Source organism: Lissotriton vulgaris, chromosome 1_1 (genome assembly GCF_964263255.1).
Source record: "Lissotriton vulgaris chromosome 1_1, aLisVul1.2, whole genome shotgun sequence".
In the NCBI taxonomy this organism is placed as follows: Eukaryota; Metazoa; Chordata; class Amphibia; order Caudata; family Salamandridae; genus Lissotriton; species Lissotriton vulgaris.
In genome coordinates, this window is record NC_141685.1 from 102973473 (window position 1) to 102991604 (window position 18132).

An 18132-nucleotide genomic window follows, 5' to 3' on the forward strand; every position below is an offset into this window, starting at 1 on the left:
AGAACGTGAGGTAAGGCTGTATCAGCTTCTCTGATTGCAGTTTAGAGATTTTTTCATTTTGTGTTTTCGCTATCTCTGCTTGATTCCGAAGTTCTCTCAGGTGGCCTAGACACAGTTCTTTCAGCTGTTTCTTGGATATATCTTCAATCGAAGATGGATCAGAAAAGTATTGCTCACGGTTGAGATCTTGAAAAAATTTAAAAACGTAATTAAGCCAGGGAATTTTTCTCCAGTGAGTTAGGCTAAGACAGTCTGTGATGAGGGCGCGTGATACATGGCTTTCTGGGTTGCACCATATGCGATGCCATAGGATGAGAGGTTGACAGCGTATGGTGTCTGTGACGAATTCCATCCCTAGCTCTCGATGAGATGCTAATATCGGAGAGCTTTGGGGGAGAGCCAGTACGTATTTAATAAAGGCGTTTTCCGTAGCCTGTAGTTGCTTGATGCACCCATAACCCCAGATGCCTGCTCCGTAACTCGCCACGCTGTGGCATTTTGCGTAGTATAAAGTTATGAGTTCTGACGGAGCAGGTTTGCCTAGTTTTCTGGAGAAAGCGCAAAGTGCAGATGTTGCTCGACGAAAGTTAAGGTTTCTGGCTTCTATGGCTTTTCGCCAGGTCATTGAATCGTCAACAAGTATGCCCAGATATGGATATACTGACGTTTTTTCCAGCTTAATATTGTTTATGTATATGGATTTTGTGTTCCCTGGTTTGGATCCTATGGACATTGTAAATGTTTTCTTTGTGTTTACTTTTAGTCCCAATGAGTCCATAAACGTCACATATTTGGCCAGCTGTCGTTGTAGTTGGTTGGCTGTTCGGGCCAGGATGACCGAGTCGTCGGCGTAGAGTAGGATGGGTATAGGGCGGCGAGCTATTTGCGGGAGGTCCTGGCTCCCTGCCAACATTGCTTCTTCAATCCCGTTGGTGTATAGGTTGAATAGGAAGGGAGCCAGTACACACCCCTGCCTAACTCCACGCGTGATTTTAAAGGGGCGCGATATGTCGCCGCCAATGCCGTAACGCACTCGGCCTTCTGCGTTGGTATATAGGCCCCTGAGAAAGGTCAGTATCTCTGGATCTACTCCGAGATTCGACATAATTTCCCACAGTTTGGCGTGCTGAACACAGTCGAAAGCCGCGCTCAGGTCTACATAGACTAGATAGATCTTCCCTTCTTTTGCGTGGGCATATTTCCCAGCCAAAAGCGTCAGGTTTAGGGCTTGCTCCACCGTACCGAGTCCCTTCTGGAAGCCGTATTGCAGATCAGTGAAGATGTTGTTTACCTTGGCCCAAGTTTGTAAGCGGTCCAAAAGTAGTCGACCTGCAATTTTGCCCGTAGAATCCAGAAGGGAGATCGGCCGGTAGCACGCTGGGTCGTTTCGGTCCCCTTTCTTAAATATTGGCAAAAGAGTGGATGAGGACCAAGAGGGAAGGAGACCGACTTGAGCGACTGCGGTCATTACCCGGGTTATTATTAATGACCAGTAGTCACTATTGTGCAAGAACAAGTCCATAGGTACCCCGTCCGGGCCGGGAGCCTTGCCAGTTTTTGACGCTCGAATTGCTTTTCTAACCTCGGTGACTGTAAAGCGTAAGTTGATTGGAAGAAGATGGGTTTCTGCCTCGGCCACTTGCTCTGTTTGGGGTGTGTCGGATGCCGGGCCGAAAATTTTTGTGAAGTGAAGGACCCATTCATTCTCTGACACTGCGACATCGAGGTGGTTTGGATCGGTGTCATTTTCCAAGAAGGGTGATCTAATGGTCTGCCAAAAAATGGTGCTGTCCTTTTTTAATGCGCTCTCGTGCAATTGGCACCAAAGGTCTCTCTTGATCTGACGCCTGCGTTCTTTCCTTGTTTCATTATACAGTTTCCTCCGGGATGAGATTAGTTGGGCGTCTCTTGGTTTCTGCCGAAGAGCTTCTTTTAAAGCTGAAAGGGCTTTTGTGCAGTCCGAGTTAAACCATCTGTTGGTTTGGGATGTAGGTTTGTTTGCCCTGTATTTAACTAGTTCGTCTCTTATGGCCCCTTGTATGTTATGGAAGGAGGCGATAATTAGTTCAGGAGAAGCTTCTGCGGACAGACAGTCCCTTTGCCAGGGGAGCGTTTTTTCAAGTATCCTTTGCGTAGTCGTCTCAGGGTCGACTTTGGCCCATTTAATTGCAAAACCATTCCTTTTCTTTAATGATAATGTTTGCTGATCGAGGGAGCTAGTTCTCGTTATGGGAGGTCCTGCTTTCTCCATTGTGATCTCCACGCTTAAAGGATAGTGGTCGCTGATCGGGCTCGACCCTACTTTGTAGTTTGCTAACGTGTTTTTACACGTGTTTGAGGCTAGGATGAAGTCGATGGTAGATGTGCAGCCTCTCCCATGGAAGGTGGGTTGAAATTCCTGTACCGGGTCCACTAGCTCATTTACGAAGTCTAAGTCCAGGGTAAATAGAATTTCGTTCAGCTTATTTCCACTTTGTGAGTGTGCAAAGTGAGGCACCGGATTGCCGAATACAGATAGTAGGCCACAGGTTCCGGTTTTGTGGTTTGGGCATATTGGCTGGTTAAAGTCTCCTCCCCAAATGATTTTTATTGTTGCACTTGGATTCGAATTTTGCAGTGTGGATATATGGGCCACCATTTCATCCAGGTTTATGCAACAGTCCTGGGTGCCTGTGTTATTATAGTAGTTAATGAGTATGTAGATATTCCTTGATGCAGTGGTGAGATGTGTGATTTGGATGACCTGGAAGGCAGATGTTTCTTTTATTAGTTTTACCGTGGCTGCTAGAATGTTAGAGAAGTAGATCATAAGACCACCTTTTGGTCTTCCCATTGTGCTTGGCGTTGCTTTGGTGAAAAAAGTCTTGTATCCCGGTAGATGTAGGGGGGATAGACGCCAGGTCTCTTGTAAGCACAAGATTTGATGGCTTCGTGCTATTTCCAGCCATTGAGGACATGTTATTTTGCTGGCTAAGCCTGCGACATTCCAAAAAGCTATACCTACGGCAGTGGCCTCGTTAGTTGTCGAGATGGCGAAAGTGGTTTTGCCACTGGTTGTGATTTCAGTGGTTACAGATTGCTCAGTTAGTGGTCTTGCGCTCGTGGCCGAGATCTCTGAGGGACAGGGGGTTAAGAGATTGTTTTGTTGAGTCATAGAGGACTCTGCTAGCTCGAGCTGTTCAGGTGGAGTTTTCTGGTACTTATTTGGGGCTAGGGAATGTGAAACGTCAGCTAAGTAATGAGAGGCAGCTGTAGGTTGATTCAGATCGACCGTGGATGGTCAATCGATCATATCGAGACACTCGTAGCGGTTGTGGGTTGGGAAGCCTTGCCAACCTTCATATGCGGGATAAGGTCTATCCTGCCAATATGGAACTTGGGTATCAACATACCTTTCTCTTGGTCCTCCCCTATCTGGGTACTCACAAGGGAAGTCCCGCCGATTCCACGGTGTTTGACGCCATGGATCCTGATTTCGTCGGGCTTTGGGAAGATGGTGCCATTCCCAAGGAGGGGGGTTAAATTGTTGTTTCATTGGGGGGTAGAACTGAGAAAGGTGGCAGGCGTCTACTCCTCCTTTTTTCTCAAGTTGTGGCCAGGCACATATATAATCAACCGTTGCGGGATCTTTGCAAGTTACTATAATACAATCACCGCGTATTGATTTCTTGGTTTTGCCTATCCAGGCTACCCTACGTGCTGATATGATCCCTCCTGATAGGTGGGATTCAAGAGGTCTATTTATGCTAAGCCACTGCATGGCCTTGTTTTTAAGTGACCATGCAGTTTCTGGGGTGTCGTCTACTAACTCGGGTACTCCTGTTAAAACTATTGTGAAGGGAGTAGCTTCAGGGGGCAGGTGGGCAGGGCGTCTAGCTGCAGGATATTTTTTCGGGGTGGTTACCGATGTGATCTTTGGTGTTTTTTGGAGGGGTAGGGAATTCGTGGGCTGAGAGACGGGTTTCTCCTGGGGAATTCTACTAGAATCTAATTTTTGTGCTGGACATGAGCTTTGTGACTCAGCCTTACTTTTAGTATCTATCTGTTGCCCTTTGCTTTGTTGTAGTGACTTCTGTTGTATTGGTTTCACCTGCTGGGGGTGAGATGCATTTGTGTTTGATTTGGGCGTGATTATCGGTGGATTGGGGTTCGTTTGTACTGTATGTGTTGCGTTTGTAGGATTAGCTACTTTCTGATTTTGTTTCTGGTTTTGCTTTTTTGATGGGTGTGTGGTGTTTCGCTGTCCCTTTACATCTATCCTGGTGTTTGTGTCTAAGAGAGTAGCTGATATTATCGTTAATTGAGCCTCAAGGTTTCTTATGCTCAGCTGAATGGGTTTCAGATATTGGTAGAGTAAGTCTTTGGTGGTAGTTAACACTTGAGTTGTGATGCTACAGGTCCTACATTGCTCAGTTTGGTTATTCATGTTGGATATTGGCTTGTGCAGGAGAGTGCAGTCAGGAATATGTAGTATGCTGTTAGAACATGGAGAGTTTGAGTTATTCGCAGATGAATTTTGTGTTTTTTCGCTGCGTGGTAGTCGGGTTTCTAGAGTTGCCCTTTCCCGTACGTCGTGCTGGGGTAGGTTGTCGTGTGTTAGGATATCTCCTTGCGATTGACAGCCAGCTAGGTCTGGAGTTGCTTCCAAATCTTCTGATGATAATGATGAGGATTCCAACTCGGAGTGAGTAACTGACAGGTCAACTACAGAAGGAACAGTGTTGAATTCCGTGGTTAGAGGGAGTACTGGGAGTGAGCTGTTTTGGGAGGTCAGATTGATTGGAGAAGCAGCGTTCGCTATGGCGCCGAGAGATGAGCGCTTGGCATTTGCGCTCATGAGGTCCAATGAAACCCTCTTTTCCATGAGGGCTATGCTTTGATTTATTGTTTCATGGACCCGCGATATAAACAGGTCAATGGGGCCTGTTACCTGTGCTACCTCCTGCGCGTGTTTGGACTTCGATTTGGATTTAGAGGTACTTCTGGTTTTGGGAGGCATGTTGTTTGTTACCGGGTTGTCGAAGTAAGAGAGATGGCCCGGTCCGGTCTCTACCGGGCACTAACGGGCAACAACGGGCCCGCCCTTGGCCCGGGCTCCGACCCGCGCGCGTCCCGCGATGCGCGTTAGTAATGCGGTTAAGTGGTTGTTGGGTGAGAGGGGGCGGGCACTGGGAGGGGGCGCGGCTCGCACGGGAAGAGGCAACAGCTGATGTAGCTGATAGCTGAGCCTCGCAGTCCCGGAGCCGCGCCTCGCGCCTCCTCTGCGGCCACGCTGATGTTCTTCCTCCTCACCTCCTCCTCTCAGGCTGGAAACGGGTTAGTTCAGCAAGCTACTCCTGTAGCGTCAGGGAATGCGATGCAACTGGCAGGGAACCTCAGTGCGAGTGGCGCCCGCGTAGCGGGAGCCACGAGAGGTTGTAGGCAATTTGGTGGGGGCGGGCACTGGGAGGGGGCGCGGCTCGCACGGGAAGAGGCAACAGCTGATGTAGCTGATAGCTGAGCCTCGCAGTCCCGGAGCCGCGCCTCGCGCCTCCTCTGCGGCCACGCTGATGTTCTTCCTCCTCACCTCCTCCTCTCAGGCTGGAAACGGGTTAGTTCAGCAAGCTACTCCTGTAGCGTCAGGGAATGCGATGCAACTGGCAGGGAACCTCAGTGCGAGTGCAAGTGATTTATGAGGGAAGATGGTCGCAAGGTACACACTTTAGATGAGAGTGAGCAAACATATGTCAATGTTTACGACATATGGTTTTGACTTTTATATTAGTGTGTTCCTAGGTAGTTACAACTTACTCTTATTCCCTTTCCCGCCCAGACCCTTGATGGTTGTGGCAACTTCTGCTGCTGTTTCTCCTCGTTGTATTCCTTTTCCTTTTTGATTTGACAGATTTCTGCTGCTGTTTCCCCTCGTTGTATTCCTTTTCTGATTTGATTTGACAGATTGCTGCTACAACTGTTTGCTGCTTTACTTGGATTTATTGGGGCTCAGCTGAGTATTATGAACTACTCTTTATGGGCAGTTCTGTTGCTCTAATTGGGTTTTGAAGCTTTATGCTTTTTTGATTTCACACTCTAAGCCTATTCTATTTTGTGGTGGGCAGACTCTAACACCAAACCTTCACCGCAAGACATGGGCAGTGGGAAAGCTTTAGCCATCTAACGATGAGGGTTAGCATTTAATCTTTGTTTTACCAAAATATGCTGGTTGTGAAATCTATACCTAGCCTGGACAGTTTCCACAGCACAGTGGCATATCTCTTGGTGAGAGGAGTTCCTGAGTCCAACCATCAGAACAACTCACAACCCCATTGTGTAGTGACCCAGATGGAAACTTAAATTAAACTAAACACTGGTAGTAAGTATGGGATGATAAAACTGCGCTGCAAAACAATGATCATTTCTTTTGACCCTTGGGGAGAGAACACCTAGTCTCATAATACACTAACTAAAATATGATGTAGTGTGAAAGTTATGAATCCTGAAACAAGGAGTTCTGCTCCGGGGTGTGGGTACTGCTGCTTCATCAGTTTTTTTGTGGATAGTCAAATAATATCCTACTATGCCTTTGTGCCCTTAATTTCCATTATTTTATGGAGGTGGGCGAGCCAGTGAAGGGCGCCTGGCTTTTGCTCAGCACAGAGTTTACTCGGATCCTTGGGCCAAAGCAGGCCCAGCCATTTGTTTGCCTCAGGAGGCCTTCTTTAGGGGTGACAGACATATAATAAAAATCGTGTTTGACTTTACCACACATGGTGAAGGCAGAGTCGAGATCAAGCAGTTTATTCTCTTCTGCAGTCTGCATTGGCCGTCCTCTTGTTAGTAGTTTACTTGGGCTACTCAGGGTGGCATAAATAGTGCTTCAGGCCCTGGTGACCCATTTAACACCCATGCCCTGGGTACCATTGGTACCATGTACTAGGGACTTATAAGGGGGGTAAAGTCATTGCCAATTGAGGATGCCAATTCACATATAGCAATTTCAACCTGCTCCAGTGCACTTTCAGACTCCTAACCAACAGTATCTGGAGCAAAACGTATGGGTGTGACCATACAAAAAGGGTACTTCCCTCCAGATGATGACGGAGGCAGTCTTGGGGCCTGCCTCCTGTGAGCCCTCTCTATATTTTATGCACGGATATAACTCTGTCTGCAATTCATGTTTTAAACCAGTCTCCCTGGTTTGTTGTCCTTCCATGCCCTTCGGCAGTCCCACTAGCCACAGATTATTTCTGCATGATCGGCCTTCTGCATCTTCCATGCAGTGTTCAAGGAGTGTTGTCGGCTCATTCAGTCTTTTATGATCATGTAATGGTGCCTGCCACATCTTGCAGGTAGGAAATGCGCCCCTCTGCCTCCATCGCTCGCGAAGATAAGTTACGCAAGTATTGACGAAGGAGTGAGACCCCTACCCCATAAATATTGTCTGTCAAGTATTTGTGTTTGTCTTTGATCACTTGGAGTACTGCTGCTGTGGAAACTGTCACTTCCTGTGGTAGTAGGGGAGGCCCTGTGCTTCTCCATCTACAGACTCGCCATGTGCCACTTGTTTGGTGTATTTATCTATCTGTCCCTGCCCCCCTGAAACCTTCCCCTTCACCATATTGGCAATCCAATAGCCAGCATGAGTATTTGCTGCTTGGGCACTCACACGCCCTCAGTCTCTGCCCCAGGGCAATTAGTTGCCTCTGTTGCGGTGCAGGGCTTGATCAATGCCACTCCCCCACTCCTCACCTCTGTGTCTGTCAGCAAGGATTAGGCCGTCGTTATCCAGCGTCATCGCCTGGTTGGTCCTCTTCCCTTTGAGACTCCCACAGTGGGTCAGAATTGGTGTGAGGGGAAGGCTGCTTCGCGTATATAGGAAGCAAAAGACGAGAGAGGTGCCTATCCACCTCTCTTGGCAGGTATTCTTAGCCCATCTCCTCTCTCAGGGGAGCCAGCAGCAGAAAGGAAGAGAGCCGAGTTCGACCCCCCCTGACCCCAGCTGCCGCAGCAGGAGTCCCCGTGGGATGACCACTCCTCCTCAATGTCTGTTCAATGCCCGGTGACTGTGTTTTCAGCCTGTTCTTCACTCATGGTGGGTCCAGCAGCAGGACACAGTGATTGGTGGCAGGTAGTCAGCCACTGGCAAGAGCTGATCCCTCTCCAGAGGGGCAATATGCTGAAGGATATTTGTGGCTGGCACAAAGCCGTTTAGATTGCAGCCACCAGGAAAAGATCTTTAATTAGTGTAGTGCATAGACCACTGACAAGTTTCCTATATCTGCCCATTTTGTCTTAGTAGGAGTTAGTAGTAGAGTCAGAGATGTTATTTGATTGACTGGAGGTCTTCAGGGCGCAGTTCAACTGCTGGTAATGCTGGAATTTGGAGAGGTCAAATTCCTCCCAGAGAGTTTCAAAGGTTTTGAGGACCTCCTCAGGAAGGACCTAGCTGCTACATCTGGATCACCTGGTGTGAGACGATCGATTCCTCCTCAGTGGAGTCATCGTCCACTAGCAGGAGTAATAAGCTGTATCATCTATATGGGGACAATCTTGAAGAATCAATTCCCATGCCTATGTGGTCTGGACTCCTCAGCCCCTTCTGTGCTTCGGCTTTTAGTATTGTTCCCTTGCATGTGGCCCATGTGATTAGTTTATTTCCCCACTTTTGGGTGTGGGTCCCCTGAGGGGTTCCAAAAGAGGGTTATCTAGCATCGTGCAAGAGCCAGGGCTATATCTGCAAATCCTGAGGAAATAATATTGGCTTTAGGTTTAAGAAATACCCCCAGGAGGCAGGCCGCTGGGTAATTGGATTTGACTGTTATGCCATTAATGTAACTTGTCTCTGTTTCCCAACTTTTGGTCCAGTTCATTTTGTACCTGGAAAACATATTAAAGTCTGATATGGTGGACTTGAGTGCTGGCAGCGAACGTTCTGGGAAGGCTAAAGTGAGGACAATGGAGTATGTTGTTCGCTTACAGCATAATTTCCAGTTTGCCGCCTTTGGTTTCAGTTCCCCTAATGTCTTCTGAGCAGTATATGGTGAATGTGAGGGGATCTGGGGCTATCAGGAAGAGTATGGGTAAAGGGGACATCCCAGCCTCATACAGTTTCCAATGAGCTGCTTTCTTTTCCTTTTGCTCTTCTCCACTTCTTTTCTTGTCCGCCATCTGTTTGTTCTAATCCAAGTGCTCACTCACTTCACGTTGTCTGCATGCTCAGAATGTAGATTTCCCTAAGTGTAAAGATTCAGAAAGTCTTGAGTATTATGCATTTCATCTCTTGCTTTATCCGCATCCAAGTTAAACACAGTTACAAAATGACTACACTTCCCAAAGCCCATTGGAATACAAGACTACGGAAAACTGAACCTGGTGCACCATCATGGCACACTAGGTCTCGTTGTTCATCCTCCTATGCATGCAGCAAGTCCTCTTCTCTGATAATGATCATTGAAAACAAGATGCGTAGGTTTTTCTGTTTTCAGTTTCCATGGGTTCAAAATGATGGTGTTTTAAAAAAAAACATCAACAAGAAAAACGAATTGAGGAATACAGGTTACAGGGAGCATGAATGACATAATATATGTGACATATGTAAACAGATCATGGTTGGGCAGCATTGCCATTTACATCAGTCTCCGAGCAAGATCTACTGAGGTAAATGTGGTGATCTGGCTGGACTGTGTCATCAGCCGTGTCATATGCCCATGTCACCTGAGTCTAGAATGTACAATGCTTTACCTGCCTGAGACATTCTATGTATCTTCAGTTACTCAGGACCTGCTACAGCTGTGACCAATAAATACTTCACTTGATATATCCAGCCTTTGGTGATCCTTTCATCATTACAGTAAAGTATGATCACAAGGCAAGGAGGACGGTGAGGACTACAAAACATGCCAATCCTAATAGCAGACAGTGCCTCAATAAGATAATAAATTATAAGGAAGTAGGTGTAAGGGGGATGCTGCAGGGAACACATATGGGTAGATCAACAGGGGAACAGAGATCAGATGAACAGGATGATATACATCATACTTAGGTACAATTGTACAGAAGTTATGCATTCATGAGGTCCCGGACATAGTCCCTTCATTGTGGTCGAATATCGTTTTTGGCTTCTATGCTAAGATATACATATCACAGTTCCCTCCCATCCACTCTCCGCACTCCTCCAGTGAGTAGCATGTGTAGTGTGTTGGCCTCTGGTCCTGCACAGTGCAGGAGAGTATGCAGCTGCCTCTTGGTGTTCAGCACCGAGCCTGCTTTCCAAGACATTTATATTTGGCGCTTGAAAAGTGGGAAATGACCTTTACATCGCGGTCATTACACCGTGATGCCATTACAACGTGGTCATTACAACGACCGCGCTGTTACCACACAATGCCATTACAAGGCAGGTCATTACAACGACTTACAGTAGATGGTGCTATAACAAAAGGAATAGTGTAGTTTACTATTCCAACACCTTCCCTACTGTTACGTAGACTGGAGTTGGAGTAGTAAATTATACATTTCTAATGTTAGCGCGCCATCTACTGCAAGCCGATGTAATGACTTCCATAGTAATGGCATTGCGTGGTAACAAAACGGCTATTGTAACGACCGCGCTGTAATGCCACGCGATGTAATGACTCGTTAACGAGTCATATTCTAGAGAAGTACTTATGCAAGGTCTGTAAACTGGTGTAAGTATTTGCCCCCTCTATACTTTAGGGTGAAGGCCTAGCAGTCAGGATTCAGGAGTAGGTGACCATGTATGGTCTGCGAGTTCCGCTATAGTGGCTGTAACTTCAAGCCATGACACCTGTAGTCATGGCTTGAGGTACTCCCACACCATATGTTAGAAGCTGGCATCAGCCACAGTGTGGGCACTCTGGTCTCGAAACAGGAAACATGTGCTGGATACGGTGGGGGGGGATAACTGTGGTGTGTGTAGTTAAACTGTGTGAATTGGAATTGAGGGTTCAAGGAACCCTTCGCAACAAGTTGTCATCTTGCTTCAACATTCTTCGCATGCTCAAAAAAACATTTCGCTGGATCCCCACTGAAACTAGAAAAACAGTCACCCACGCACTGGTCACGAGCCGCCTGGACTACGGAAACACCCTATACGCCGGTACCACCGCAAAACTCCAGAAAAAACTCCAACGCATCCAGAACGCTTCAGCCAGACTCATACTAGACATCCCGCGTAAAGACCACATCTCTGGTCACCTGAAAAACCTCCACTGGCTCCCTGTCAATAAGAGGATCACTTTCCGCCTCCTAACCCACGCACACAAAGCACTTTACGAACTTGGACCCGAATGCCTCAACGCACGACTTTCCTTCTATACCCCCTCTCGTGAGCTACGATCCTCCAACCAAGCCCTTGCTACTGTACCTCGCATCAACAAAACCACCATGGGAGGTAGATCCTTCTCCTACCTGGCAGCTAAAACCTGGAACTCACTTCCTACTCACCTTCGCCTCACTCAGAACCACCTAGCATTCAGAAAGCAACTTAAAACTTGGTTATTTGACAAGTAATTCTCCACCCTTCTTCAAGCGCCTTGAGACCCTCTGGGTATGTAGCGCGCTATATAAATCTCTTGACTTGACTTGACTAGCACCCGCATGCATGACTTGAGCGGTTGCGGGTGCACAGCATTCCATCTAACCAATGCAGTCCCAGTGTGCAACTGGTGAAAGGTTAGTGGTCGGCATTTAACACACCTTCCCGTTGCCCTGTTCTTCAAACAGTCATTGAAGATTGGCTGAAGTGAGGGGCTCAGTGCAGTGTTATTGGAAGCCATTGTCCTATTACCCAGCTCTTTATCTGAAAATACTTCTGGGCCTGCACCCGCTCTACCTCATAGAGGAGAAGCTGCTGAGGAATCATCACACATGCTCTTGGTTTCAGGCTCTTCGGTCTCAAGACGGCCATCCAAAGAGACATGCGCACTACAAACTAGTGCACAGGAAGCCCACCACTGCTGCCACTCATCAGGCCTGCCCCTGCCGGAGTCTCTGGGGGTTTTCTCTGGTGCATTTAAGTGGAGTGATGCTCCATCCCGCCAATGGAGGATCTGCCCGTGAGAGACACAGGTAAGACAGGCAATAATAAACATTAATAACCATTGCAATAACAGTATCATGTGAGCTAAAGCAAGAATGTGTTCATCAGAAGCACTTTTACGTATCTTTTGAAAGATGCAGGTGAAGAGTTAACTCGGATTTCAGATTGTAGAGAATTCCAGATTCTCGGGCAATTGCCAGAGTAGGCACGATTGTAAGTTTTCTTCTTGAATTTCTGCACGAGGTGCTTCTTGAGGTTCTAGAGTCACCAGGCAGCTCCAGTTTTTGTGCAATGTACCTCGGGGTGTTGGAGTGTATGGCTTTGTGTGTCATGCAGGCAATTTAACAATTTATGTGTGCCTCGTAAGGGAGTCAGTTTAGCGATTTCAAATAAGGTGTGATGTGGTTATTGCATTCAGATCCAGTAATAAGCCTTGCAGATGAGTTAAGGGAGGCCATAAGGGGGGGGAACTTTGACCTAGGAAGGCCGCAAAGGGTTACATTTCCATAGTCCAGCCTGGAAAACACTAGGGCTTGAGCAACTGACTTGAAGTCATCAAATGCTGATGACGTGTCAAGGACGCTTAAAAGGCAGGATTAAATTTGATCAAGCATTGTGTAAAACATCGTCAGCTATGTGAGTCATGGCTGATTCAGTGCTGCGTCCCTGAAGGAATCCAGATTGGTATTGATTTAAGAGTTGAAATTGCTCTGTGTTTGCATAGCTGGGTATGGGCACATTTCTAGAGGAGCTTTGAAAGAGTTGGGATGCTAGAGATAGGGCGGAAGATATGTAGATCAGTGTGGTCTGCTGTGGGCTTTTTCAGAACGGCGGTTATCTGTCCAGAATTGAGGTAGTCTTGTATGCTGCCTTGAATTAATGAATCATTTACTATTTTGGTGGGAGAAGAGAGGTTTTAATCTCAATTAAGAGATTTGAAGGAAGCGGATCGCTGAAGTGCTTTGAAGGTTTAAGTGTTGACAGGATTTTTAGTATGGTTGTTTCATCAAAGGATTTGAATGAACACCATGCAGCAATATTTTTGGGGGTGTGTGTAGGACGCTCAGGCCACACAGGTGGGTGGGGACTGACGTGTGAAAGCATCGAGGGGAGATCCAATGCAGTCTTTAAGTCACTTTCAATTTTGTTCGTCTTTCCCAGGAAGAAGGCGGCAAGTTCTTCGCAGTTAGGCTGCAGATAAGACCCAGAAAGTAGGTTGGGTTTCCTGTTAGATTGCAATTTAACGAGTTCAAACAGTTTTTAGGTCGATTCCTGGCATTGTTTAGCAGTTTCCTAAGGAAGTTTGCTTTTGAGCTATGCATGCGTTTGTTTCTTAAATGATTCTTAGAGATCTCAGGTGCTGGAGGTGTTCGAGCAAGGAAGAGAATCTCCATAACACTTCACTCAATCTTAGATTGCATCTTTCAGCGTTTAGACTACCACTGTGATGAGAGTAAGATTGTGTGCTTGCTTCACGCAGAAAAAGGTAATCCATGGCTAAGGGCACCACATTTTCAGAGTGGAAAGAGGGGAGGGACCGGGGTACTGAATGCTCACGTGGGGGGAAGCTGAGGGGAGATGAGGAGAAGGGGGTATGGTCAGATGAAGGAAGGAAGGAAGGGACGGGGCAAATCATGGGGTAGCTGGAGGAAAGTTCGATGACTCGGTTCTACAAAGACAGCCCATTAAACAGCAGCATAATGACAGAAGATGTCAAGAGAGAAGGTACTCTTTCTGTTTTAGGCTATCCAGCGTTATATGCATGCGATTACTAGGTGGAAAACAGAAAATCCTGAGGAGAGGGCTCAGCTGCGAAAAATAAAAAGGGGGAAGTTGGAATACATTAGCTCAAACTAGATTATGCAAGTAGGAAGATAGAATCCAGATTAGAGGAATAGGGGGGAATACGATGAACAGTCGCCTAGGATGCACTTGAAAATTCGGTAGACCGAGCCAGTCTGGAAATCTAAGCAGAATTAGTAGACAACATAATTCTAAGATGGCCGCCACCGTGGAAATACTTTGAAGCTATAGAACATGATAGTCCTTCTTTCATGTACATAAGAAGGACATGCTAAATCCTATGTCGATATCTATATTCCTAGAGTCTTAGAGGCGCCGCCATTTTAGATTGGGCAGGGACTTTATATGGGAAGAGGATCGATACATGATGCAGGGCCTACAAGGCCCAGATAGAGCCCCTTTATGCCACAAGTGCCCCAAACACAATCAGCGCACAAAAGGCCCCCAATAACCAGGCCTTGAGACAACAGCCAGGGGAATCCTCCTGAAAAAAGAGTTAGTAGTTAGTAGTGAATGGAGCAAGGCACCTCCGTGAACAATAGGATTTGATGTATGGCACAACTTCCTGATGCCCACCTTGCTGTCTTGAGTGTTCCTGATCCATCTTTTACTCCAAGAGCTGTTTTTGTTTTAACAAAACTTTGACCATATGCATCTACCTAAAGCTGTAACTAGTATATGTGTGCAATGCGAGTGCCCTTTTTTGCAAAGTTACTCTATGAACACCTTTGCTGAAATAAATAACATTGTGGCATTTTCAAAGAAACTTTTATGCAAATATCTCTGTATGGCTAAATGTGTCTTAAATATGTCTTGATAAGTTTCAACAATAGCAATAAATGAGATGCTTTTACAATCAACTAAAAATTGTATATGCATATTCCGGTATTTTCCATATAAGTAATTTAAATCTCTTTACATCCAACAGAAAATAATCCTTGATTGCACTAAATGTTTAGGAATAATGAAGATAATACTGTAAATCTGCAAAAGCAAAGTCCGAAACATTGAGTTTCAGTATTCAGGAAAACATAAGTGCCGACAGAGGCAGCCGAACCTGAACATAAACTGAAAGATCTTGGAAGTACCGTCAAGGACAATTCGGTGGTTCTACGAGTCTCAGCTGTGCAACTCTGTGCCTCAAGTTGAAGAAATTACTTCTAGAAAATGAAGGCAACACTGATCAACCACTTCTTGTGTAAACATATCCAATACCAGCTCTGATCATGAGGTGGTTACTGCAGTACTCTAAAGTGATATCAGACCACCAGTCCGAGCTAGAGGTGTATTTTAAACTCTTTCAGGCCATTCCATAGCAATCAGCGAAAAGCACAGTTAAATGAAAGTTAAAGGAAAAGGGGGGTTCTGCTATATAAAACACAGAGTATATTTACCAGGCCTAAAACTGCATCAGAGAACACTCACAGGGGAAAAGTCATACAAATGCAATGAATGACTGAAGAGCTTCAGCAAACACACACAGGGGAAAACCATATCATTGCAGTGAATGTGGAAGTAGTTTTACAGAAGTCATGAGTCATCAGCGAACACACAATGGGGAAAAAACATTCAAGTGCAATGAATGTGGGAAGAGCTTTATATATTTATCAGACCTAAAACAGCATCAGAGAACACACACTGGAAAAAAACCATATCCTTGCAGTGAATGTCTGAAGAGCTTCAGTCTATTATCAGGCCTAAAACGGCATCAGAGAACTCACACTGGAGAAAAACCATATCCTTGCAGTGAATGTCTGAAGAGCTTCAGTCTATTATCAGACCTAAAACAGCATCAGAGAACACACACTGGAGAAAAACCATATCCTTGCAGTGAATGTCTGAAGAGCTTCAGTCTATTATCAGACCTAAAACGGCATCTGAGAACACGCACAGGAAAAAAACTAAATAATTGCAGTAAATGTCTGAAGAGCTTTAGTCAATTAACAAACTTAAAACGGCATCAGAAAACACACGCAGGGGAAAAACCATATCATTGCAGTGAATGTCTGAAGCGCTTTAATCAATTATCACACCTAAAACAGCATCAGAGAACACACACCGGAGAAAAACCATATAATTGCAGTGAATGTCTGAAGATCTTTAGTCAATTAACAAACTTAAAACGGCATCAGAAAACACACACAGGGGAAAAACCATACCATTGCAGTGAATGTCTGAAGAGTTTTTATAACTTATGGCAGCTAAAGCAGCATCAGAGAACACACACAGGGGAAAAACCATACCATTGCAGTGAATGTGGAAGTAGATTTGGTTCCTCTTCAGGATTAATGTATCATCAACAAACACACACAGGGGAAAAATGATACCATTGCAGTGAATGTGGAAGTAGTTTTAGTTCCTCTTCAGGATTAATGTATCATCAACAAACACACACAGGTTAAAAACCATACCATTGCAGTGAATGTGGAAGTAGTTTTAGTTCCTCTTCAGGATTAATGTATCATCAACAAACACACACAGGGGAAAAACCATATCATTGCAGTGAATGTCTGAAGAGCTTTAGTCACATAACAAACTTAAAACAGCATCAGAGAACACACACAGGGGAAAAACCATATAATTGCAGTGAATGTGGAAGTAGTTTTAGTGACTCAACAACATTAAAGGTTCATCAACGAACACACACTGGAGAAAAACGGTATCCTTGCAGTGAATGTCTGAAGAGCTTTCGTCAATTATCACACCTAAAACAGCATCAGAGAACACACACCGGAGAAAAACCATATAATTGCAGTGAATGTCTGAAGATCTTTCGTCTATTATCACACCTAAAACAGCATCAGAAAACACACACCGGAGAAAAACCATATATTGCAGTAAATGTCTGAAGAGCTTTAGTCAATTAACAAACTTAAAACGGCATCAGAAAACACACACAGGGGAAAAACCATACCATTGCAGTGAATGTCTGAAGAGTTTTTATAACTTATGGCAGCTAAAGCAGCATCAGAGAACACACACAGGGGAAAAACCATACCATTGCAGTGAATGTGGAAGTAGATTTGGTTCTTCTTCAGGATTAATGTATCATCAACAAACACACACAGGGGAAAAACCATACCATTGCAGTGAATGTGGAAGTAGTTTTAGTTCCTCTTCAGGATTAATGTATCATCAACAAACACACACAGGTTAAAAACCATACCATTGCAGTGAATGTGGAAGTAGTTTTAGTTCCTCTTCAGGATTAATGTATCATCAACAAACACACACAGGGGAAAAACCATACCATTGCAGTGAATGTGGAAGTAGTTTTAGTTCCTCTTCAGGATTAATGTATCATCAACAAACACACACAGGGGAAAAACCATATCATTGCAGTGAATGTCTGAAGAGCTTTAGTCACTTAACAAACTTGAAACGGCATCAGAGAACACACACAGGGGAAAAACCATATCATTGCAGTGAATGCTCGAAGCGCTTTAATCGATTAACAAACTTAAAACAGCATCAGAGAACACACACAGAGGAAAAACCATACCATTGCAGTGAATGTGGAAGTAGTTTTAGATCCTCTTCAAGATTAAGGTATCATCACCAAACACACACAGAGGAAAAACCATATCATTGCAGTGAATGTCGGAAGAGTTTTTATAACTTATGGCATCTAAAGCAGCATCAGAAAACACACACTGGGGAATAACCATTCCAGTGCAAAGAATGTGGGAAGAGATTTTGTCGCTTATCAGCCCTACATGGACATCAGCGAACACACACTGGAGAAAAACCATATCATGGCAGTGAACGTGCAAAAAGCTCTTGTCAGTCTTCAAACCTAAAAAAAGTCAGCGAGCACTCCATCACCATCAATGAACATGTCTATTCTGTGCTATTGTTTATTTCCCTACAGCTAGGAAAAACATGAAATATCACGAAACCCATTGGGAGACTAGCACAAAGTGGACTAAAAGTAAAGAAACCTTGTTGGTTTTTATTCTGTGAGAGAGTTTTAACGAAAGAAATCCAAGAACACCGGACCATGCTACCTGTAAAAGCAACACCATGAAAAATGCTTGGACTAACAAGTCTATTTTCAGCTAATTTTAAAACATATAAACCCAACACACTCAAAACAATTTAACAAGCACAAAATGAAGATTCTTCAGAGCTGGCTGTGGTTGTTGTCATTTTATGCATCATTAATTGTTCTGTGACAGTGGCCAGAGAACTGTGTAGAAAAGCAATAGTGAAAGCAGGAGAATGTGAGCTGCAGCTGTCTGGGTTAACCCTTGCAGTGCATGACATTTACCTTTGAAGCTCTGATGTAG